At 40.6% G+C, this 9684-nt stretch overlaps 1 protein-coding gene across 2 annotated transcripts in view; it reads left to right on the top strand.

Annotated features, from left to right (window-relative positions):
* LOC103150935 (protein NLRC3-like) overlaps window positions 1–9684 on the top strand; it is a 50544-nt gene that overhangs the window by 28382 nt on the left and 12478 nt on the right. The window lies entirely within an intron of this gene.

Below are 9684 nucleotides of genomic sequence, written 5' to 3'. Positions count from 1 at the left end.
AGCAGTTTGAGTCTAAAGAGACTCTGACTGGATCATCATGATGACCTCTGACCTTAAAGATCCGATTCAAACTGGGCTCCATTTAGAGGCTTCATGGAGTTTTGAGCTGAACTGGATTCAACTGGAAAGTTGATCTTTTTTCTCTCTGATTCATTTTCATCCTGGAACCAGAAATGGTCTGAGATGGAAACATGGGAATCATTTCAGTTCAGCTTTGAATCATAAAGACACTTCAAACCTCTTTTCTCTGCTGCTTCTTCTTCTGCTGACAGGAAAATGTTCCTCAAAGCTCCACAGATAAAAAGATGCTTTGTTGGAAACTGCAGAGAAACTTCAGATTCCATCACAGAAACCAGTTTAACCAGTTTAGAACTGGATGTCCCACAGAAACACTTAGAACAGTTTTCAGGAACATCAATCACTTTATATGATCTTTTTTTATTATTTTTTTACATATATATATTTTTTTTATCTTTTTAGTAATTGTAAAATTTGTAAATAATGAAGATTTGCATTACAGTCATTGATTCTCAGTGTTATGTCAAATATTTTTGGTGGTTTACTTTTTTTAGCTCCATAATAGCTCCAATAAAGTTTTTAATTACATTTTTGTGTTTGTTTTGTGTGTGTGTGTGTGTGTGTGTGTGCTGCTGATAGTGTACAAATACAGAAACATGCTGCTCAGTTGATCTGATCTGAGGTTTTTTAAGCTTCTGATTAAGGCAAAAGTATATTTTTTTAGTTATTCAGACTGAAGATGTTTAAATAAAATACATGAGAACCATTTAATTAATCAAAACTCATTTTTCCTCCAAACTTCTTAGTTAAGCTAGTTATCAAACTATAACAGTATTATAATTTACAGTGTTTTATTTTAAAAGACCTCGGCGTATTTGTTCAGCATCATTGTAGCTCCAGTCCGTGGCCTACCTCTACCTGAGCAGGCTGGAGGAGGCTAAGAGGTCAGTGAGCAGAACCAGAACTGAACCTGGTGCATTCTGGGAGTTGAGAAGGATCAGATGGTGAACCTGAAACCAGATCAGGGCGGATGTTAAATCCAGCTCTGTTCATTTCAGGTTGACTCTCTAAACTTGTGCGTTTCTCTTGTAGCTGCAGGTCGTTTGCATGTTCACTTTGTTGACCTTGAATATTTCATAGAGCTTCATGAATGAAGCTGCTCTGGTCACTTTGCCTCACCGTCTTTCTCTGAGTCGGGAACACCGCGCTGTTCGGTCTCAGATCTCTGATGCGTTCAGCGTTTGTAGTCAGCATGCAGAGCCACTTCCTCTGAAAGAGTCTCCACTTCCTGCTGGGACTGCAGAGAGTGGAGACGGAGCAGCAGGAAAGGCGGCCATTTTGGCTTTCTGCTCTTCTTAAAGCGACGCTGAGTTTATTTAGTTTGCTCCGTTGTTTTAATGAAGAGATCACTGGTCATGTTGTTCTGGACCAGCTGGGGAAACTGGAGCTGACCACTCTGACCTTTGACCCCTGGGCCAATATTCTGGGTTTTTGTCCTCTTCCTCAGTTCTTCCTCCATATAGCAACAACAAGCTAGCTCTGACTGTAAAGAAAACTGAAGGGGCCTTGACTTGTTGCTCTGCACTTTAAAATGACAATTTGTTTTTATTGAGTTTTTTCTGGGTTTGATTTACAAATGCTACAAATATCAATAATGAATTAATATTGAACAATGATATCAATAATGGAAAGTAATGTGATGTAGAAAGTAAGTCTTTGTTACTTATGATATTCTGATTGCAAATATCTAAAACATTTATCAGTTTGATGAGGAACTTAACAGATGTGTCATGAGAAAAGAGGAAGTTCTTGTGGACAGAAAGTTTGGGGGCTGCAGGAAGAATCTTTCACAACAGTTTCAACGGAAAAAACAGGAATCTTCCAGTAAAGAGGGGTGACTTTATGACTTCATGGGAAAAGCTACGTAGGCAAAACAGCATAAAGCAGAACCACTGGCTGATGTTTGGGGTTCTGTCTCGGGACAGACTTCATGTTCACATGGAGAAGAGATGAGAAGAGATGGTGACGACCTTCAGGGTTTGGAGGGAAGAACTGCAGCCCTGATGAGGCAGAACAACCAGCCAACAGCTTCACAATCTGGATTTACTCTCCAGGCTGCTGTTTCACGCTGAGGTTTTCTTTTGTTGGATCCAAGAATTTTCTCAGGTTTTGTCAAGAACAAGTTGAAGAATTTTCAATTAGATATTTGGGGCTACATCTGTCCACTGGGGAATATTGGATGTTTACCATGTTTTTTACACGAAGAACAAATTAATCAACCCAGGAAAAGGTATGAGCCTCTCTCTGTCTTCTGCAAATATATTACATTTAAAAGTTCACTCAGCCTCAAGTTTAAGAGGAAGATAACTTGGTCATTTTTGCAACTTATGTACGTTTTTCTGTTTTGCTTTATTTCTTACTGTGTGCTGTTCCTGCTAAGCTCTGCAAATTAAAGCAATGAAAATCTTACTGGAAATTGAGGAAATCTGATTATTGATATCGTCACCTCTAAGAGTTCTTCATGCTCTGAAATGCTGGTTGCTCAACAAAATTACCAGAGGCCTCATGCATAAAACTGCATGCGCACAAAAAATGTGCACCGTCGTATTTTACGCACAAGTCGGCATGTATAAAAATTTACTTTGCATTAAAGTTTGCGTAAATATATTCACATTTTTTCGCTGGCGTGAAAATGTGCGGCAGCCACGCAAACTTTTTCTGTGGACAATATCAAACTCCAAAGAGTCAAAACTCACCTAAATACACTGAAATCTGACTACATTCATTATTATTTAGACCAAGAAGCATCAAACCAGATGTTTTTAATGATTTTAATATTTTATTGTTTAAACGTAAATGATGAAACTGAACCGCATTTATCCTCGGACATAACCTAACACGCGCACAAAATAAAGAAAATCAAAATAAAAGGACATGAAAACTTCACTCGAATGTAAATAATACTTTTACTCAGTTTTTGTCTCATGAAGATGTAACTCATTGGTCTGTGCGCCGAAGCGCATGAAATGCATATATGGGGTAATTTAATTCTCACTGAAAAAGAAAACAGGGTTGGATCAGCAGATTTGGGTCATCAGAGCCAAACAGGTTTGATCATTTTAGGGTGATCAAGGTGTGTAGACAATCATAGGTACATAAATAGCTGCGCAAAGGGACACACTTTTTGCGCTGTGCCACAATTACGCGGCACAACATAATTGTGGCACAGCGCTTTGGCTCTGGTGGAGAACATCGCCAATGGAAGGATTAAGAGGGAGCGATTAATCAGATTGATCCATTTCCCATCTGCTGGGAAATATTGATGATGGTTTATTAGCGTTTAAATGACTGATCATCCTGGAGCGCTGAGCAAAACCTAAAGAAGGCGCCTGCGGTAGCGGTACCGGTGCAACTGCAGTCATCCTTCAGTCGAGCCGCCCGCTTTGTGAATGCACCTTATGGACATTAAGCATCTTTATTCTGTATGATTCCACTATTTAGAATAAACGTCCACATTCCCTCTCAAAGACTCTCTGTCTGTCTTTAAATCCTTCCTGAACGCCCTGTTGTTCTAACAGGCATTTGCACAATCTCTTTATTTATTTATTTGGATTTTTCTTTCTTTCTTTATAATGCATTATTTCTATTTTTGTGAGGTGACCTTATGTGCCCTGAAAGCACATTTTACTTTCAGGGCACGGAAAATATATAATTATTATTATGATAAATACTTATACTGCTACAAACAAGGACGTTGCCATGGTTACTGCTTCACGTGGTGGCAGACTTCTGGGTATTTATACTAATTTACATTAAGATGTATTTAAGGGTGGCGACAGGGCTGACGAGCAGCTGTGCTCAATTTCCAGCAAATTAGGATTTATAAAGGAAAGGTGCGCGGCTACGTGCACGGTTTTATGCATCCCATTTTTTTGTGCCCCGCACTTTTCTACATTTTTCCATTTGCCAAGTTTTAGTATAAAAACCTGCGTACTCTTTTATGCATGATGCCCCAGATAGTTTTATTGGTTTCTTTGATCAAGAAAGTGACCCTGAAGTCTGTTTTCCTGTTTTCCCAGAGCGAGTCGTGTTGGAGGAGAAGCTGCTGTTGACGGCGTGGCTGGAGGTTTGGTTTGCTGCTCAGTCTGACCTGATGAAGGTGAGGTTTGGGGTTCTGAAACTCGGCAGTTAGAAGCTGATGTTTCCTCCTCCACACCAGCTGAAACAGAACCCTGTTGACTCGCTTGGTACCGGCCCATCAGGTTCAGGAGGTTCTGGATCCTTTAAACGGAGAGCTGGTTCAGGCTGCTTTATGTGGCCGAGATCAGCTTGATGTGACAAACACTTCCTGGTCTCTGATGATGATGGTGATGCTGGTTCCGTCCTCCATCAGAACCCGGACATCATGAATTCTGAGATGTTCAACAATCATTCCAAACTTGGTCGCTATAGCAACCACATCTCCAGGTCCCAACCAGGTTTTCTGCTGCATCACCTGCTGCTCCGGTTGAGCCCAGAGCTCCCAGTTAGCCTCAGCATGCAGCTCCAGTCCAGTCTGGGCCGACACCATCATCCCAGTCCACACCAGAGGGAAGAATCAGAACCAAACCCAGTGGTTCTGCAGGCAGACAGGAAGATAAAGCAGCGGTTCTGGTGGATCAGGTCCATATTGAACTGGATCCAAGATCCAAGACCAGCTTCACTCTTTCTGGGAGAAAATATGAACAAAACAGAAATGAATATGAAAACAGGAGGAAAATATAGTTTCTTCACCAGTTATCAGAACCAGTAGCTGCTTCTGGTTCTGGAGGATGAACCAGTTAGATCCAGACATGAACAAAAGGATCAGAGAAAAACAACGTCTCGCTCAGGTTATATGGAGTTGTTTTTCTGCTCAGTGAGTTTGAGGACAAAGTGAAGATCCATGAATTCCCGGGGCCTCGACCTCCATGACCTGGTGTTATGGATTAACTGGTGACTAAATTAACTTGTGGTGGCAGCTGGGATAGGCAGATGTTTCTGTAGGCGTGGCTTTTTAGGATCTCTTTACCAAACTAGTAAACAATACAATAAATTTACAGAACTACAACTCTTTGCAAAAATACGATTTGATTCTGTAAGACACCCATTAAGATCTTAAGAGTAACTTAACCATGGGATTTAAAATATAATGTTTAAAAGATCGACTACCTGTTATTTTTCTTATCACCCTCATATTGTATATTTAAATCAAATATCCACTGAAACTATTGCCAAAAATCCTTTGACAGTTTTTGTAGCATCTTTGTGGCAGTGCTCCTTATTGTTGAGATATTTTTTCTCATAATTTAACTAAACTTTCAAACAACTTTGAAAACACACTTCTCTTATATGCTTTTATATCAGAATAAAATCTTCACTCAAGCTGAGATTGTGAAAGTGTCACCAGTTGATCTGGGTCTGGTTATTAAAGCTACAGGTATCAGTTAGTTGAGAATCGATGACCCGTCTGCAGGGATGTTCTAGTGAGAGGGAAACTAGAATTAACCGTGGCATTACTGGTTCAGGGGACGTTGACTGACAGATCAGGAATGTCCCAGTCTTCCTCCAGCTGATGCATCAGCTTCCCTACACCCTGCAGCTGAACAGGCAGAAATTAAACTGCAATTTGCCGAGATGAGCCAGTTCCTAACATGATGCTGAGCGGCTCTCTGCACTCATGTTGCTGTGGGGGACTGTCTGGAAATGAATGCGCCTTGGTGAGCATTTCCTTCCTGTAAACGTGTAGTTTGTGTCATGTGCAAATGTGTCTAACAAAAGTAGTGGCACAAACTTTCAGAATGAAAGTTGCTCACTCTTCAGTAGGAAAACCAAGAAATCTTCTGACGTGTTTTCCTCTGATTGCACCTGTAGGTCGAGATGTGTGAGGAGGAGAACCTCGCTGAGCTCCTGGATGATTTAAAAGGCGAGGAATTTACCGCCTTCAAGTGGCATCTGAGGAAGGAGAAGTGGAATGGGACGGATCCCATCAAAACTGCCAACTTGGAGAGAGCAGAGAGGCTCGACGTCATTGACCTGATGGTGCAGAAGTACAATCTCTCTGGAGCTGTGAACGTCATGGTGATTATTTTGAAGAAAATCAGCAGGAATGACCTGGCGAAGAAGCTCACAGATCTGAGTCCTGAAGCTGCAGCTGCAGGTCAGTCGCAGACAGAAGAACTTCATGTCTGATTAAACCATGTGGTCCTTCTGAACACTCCTAACCGTCATCAGCCCACACCAGACACACAGCTCAATTTCTAGGTTAAAATTTGGACAACATAATTATGAAGAATGGTTGAGTCTGAAGAGAATCAGAGGTTCTCTTCAGAGTGTGAAGTAGAGCAGACAACACTCAGAGTCATCAGAAAACCCCATTTATACACTGATTATCAGTTTAGTGAAGCAGCTGATCTCAGAGCAGAATGGGTTTTGGGTGCTTTGATTTCCTGTTTTTGTTTTTTAATTTAGCATATTATAAAAACATGAACATTCATGTTATGGAAAGAAACTGTGATGAACTGAGTTTTTTTAAGAAAACGTCCACTGATCAATTAATGTTTAGTTGATCAAAAAGATAAATCAACTTTAGACTAATTTATTAACCTACAACTTGCATCCATAAAACTAAGCCAGAGAAAAACAACAGGGTTTCCTGCAAAACTGCAGTAGAAAGCTTCACTATATGAAAGGTGATAAATGGTATTTAATAAAATGCAGAGGAAACAGCTGCTCTGCGTCAGACCCTGATTTACTCCACCCAGACAGAAGAGGAAGGTTTCCACACCCAGGAACAGGTGGCACAACATCTCAGTAAATTCTGCCATTCAAGCAGCTTAAGTTAATATTTCATTGCCAAACTGACAACAGTGAAAAACAGTGTTATATACTGGCTTTCTGTTCTGATGCTCTATAGTCACCTGGGGAGGAGCGATAAACTTCACACGCCATCACAGACAGGAAACATCAATAACAGGTTAGATTAAGCAGGCAGGAACCCATAGCAATGGATAGGATGTACCTGGAAACACTGCAGTAAATAGGAGAAAAAATATTTATTATATTTGACAAAATATAATGAATCAACACTAAGTCACTGGATTTGCGTAGAGGCGGTTTTTAATGTGGAGCTGTGCATCTAAAACTCCATAAATATGACACATGACAGGAGAATTAGTCGTCCACTCATCCATGTTCAGCTGGAAATATTCAGGTGAGGATGAACATTTTTAATTCTCTGCTAGTGGAGCTGTCTATCAGCTGAGAGTGAATCTCCTTATTTTGCCATTAGAAGCTAATTATCAAGCAGAGGAAGAAAGTGAAACATTTTGATCCTTTTGTCAAGCAAAATGAGGTCAGTGGCAGTCACCCCAACAGCCCCCCCTGTTGGGGTGGTAGAAATACAATCACTAAATGTAATGAATGAAATGGTGACCAAGTTGACACTTTGGTCACATGAATCCATCAGCCAATACAAGAGCCTATATTTTCAACTTGAAAGCTGGATTTTATTTTCTTGCTCTTAAGACTCCTGCATCTCTGTTCTTCCTCAAATCTTTGTTTTCATGCTCAGATTTTCTGCTTCTTGCAGATATTTGCTCCTCATATGTAAAGATTCTCTGCACAGATCAGAGCAGTGCTGAAAAACCTCTTTTCCCTGCTTGTGAATTGTTTAGGTTCTTTTTCATATCAAAGAGCAATGTTGCCTAGCAACCATTCCAGCCAATAGAACGGCAGTGTTCCTTTGGGATGGGTTTGTTCCTTCTAGTGGGTGTGACTGTGTGGCTACAATAAAAAGCTGCATCTCTGCTTCTAGTGCTGTTCACTAGGGGCAGGGAAAAATGTCAGCTTTCTGCACCATGACATGATATGTTTACGAAAAACATTATTCTTAGTTGTTGTTTTTTTTTCAGTTTAATGGTTTTCCAGCTCAGCAAATGAATATGTTCATTTGGGCTCTTACAGAAATATGTTTTTAGCATTAAAACCCTGAAAGAGGTTTAATGAGTAAAACTTATTATAATAATCGCTGTGTAGACTGTTTACAGTTCTTGTTTCATTGCAGAGCTTTTAATCAGGTTTCAACATTTTATTTATTTTATCTGTCACCTCAGGGAGCTCAAGACTGAGATTTCTTCAGAAAATCACAAATTAAATTTTATATTAATTTTACATTTAAAGTTGGAATGACTTTCTGGTTTAGACACTTTGGTAGAAAATAGATATCTGTGAATGTTTAATTATGTTTCCTTCATAGAAATTAATACTCAAACCCCTTCGAGAATATCACAAAATTGTTTTTTATTGTTTGTTCTTTTTTCCTTTTTTTCTTCAGATATTGTTGGTCAGTGTCAGCGTGACCTTAAAGTGTCTCTGAAGACCATGTTCCAACGTTTCTTTGAAGGCGTCGCTGAACCTGGAAATAAAATGGTCCTGAACCAGATCTACACAGAGCTCCACATCACAGAGGGGTTAACTAGAGAGGTCAACCAGGAACATGAGGTTAGACGGATTGAAACAGCAAACAGGAAACGAGAAACAATCAGACGAGAAGACATCTTTAAAGTCCCACCTGGAAGTGATCAACCAATCAGAACAGTGATGACCATGGGAGTGGCTGGCATTGGGAAAACAGTCTTAACACAGAAGTTCACTCTGGACTGGGCTGAAGGCAGAACCAACCAAGACATTGATTTCATATTTCCATTCACTTTTAAAGAGCTGAATACACTGAAAGATGAAATCAGCTTATTAGGACTGATTCATAAATTCTTTACTAAAACCAGAGGAATCAGCAGCTTTGAAGAGTTCAAGGTTCTGTTCATCTTTGATGGCTTAGATGAGAGTCGACTTCCTCTGGACTTCAAGAATCCAGTCCTGACTGATGCTAAAAAGTCTGTCTCAGTGGATGTTCTGCTGACAAACCTCATCAGGGGGAAACTGCTTCCCTCGGCTCTTCTCTGGATAACCACACGACCTGCAGCAGCCAATCAGATCCCTCCAAAATGTGTTGACATGGTAACAGAGGTCAGAGGGTTCACTGACCCCCAGAAGGAGGAGTACTTCAGGAAGAGATTCAGAGACAATGAGAAAGCCATAAGAATCATCTCCCATGTAAAGAAATCAAAAACTCTCCACATCATGTGTCACATCCCAGTTTTCTGTTGGATCACTGCTAAAGTTCTGGATGAAATGATGGAGACCAAAGAGGGAGGAGAGCTGCCCAAGACCCTGACTGAGATGTACATAGAGTTCCTGCTGGTTCAGACCAAAATCAAGGAGGAAAAGTATGATGGAGGAGCTGAAGAAGATCCAGAGAACAGGAGGCTGGTTGAGACTCTAGGAAGACTGGCTTTTGAGCACCTGCTGAAGGGAAACCTGATCTTCTACGAAACTGACCTGGAGGAGTGTGGCATTGATGGCAAGGAATTTGCACAGAATTCAGGAGTGTTCACTGAGATGTTTAAAAGGGAGAGTGGGGTGCGCAACATCTCCATCTACTCCTTTGTCCATCTGAGCATCCAGGAGTTTCTGGCTGCCGTCTACATGTTCCACTGCTTCACCAGCAGGAGGTCAGAGGTCATCAAGACGTTCCTGGGAGAAGAATACAATGAAACATCTCTAGATGAGTTCATGAAGAAAGTCATG

This window comes from Poecilia formosa, unplaced genomic scaffold (genome assembly GCF_000485575.1).
Source record: "Poecilia formosa unplaced genomic scaffold, Poecilia_formosa-5.1.2 Scaffold266, whole genome shotgun sequence".
In the NCBI taxonomy this organism is placed as follows: domain Eukaryota; kingdom Metazoa; phylum Chordata; class Actinopteri; order Cyprinodontiformes; family Poeciliidae; genus Poecilia; species Poecilia formosa.
This window is presented reverse-complemented; position numbering and strand designations above follow the sequence as displayed.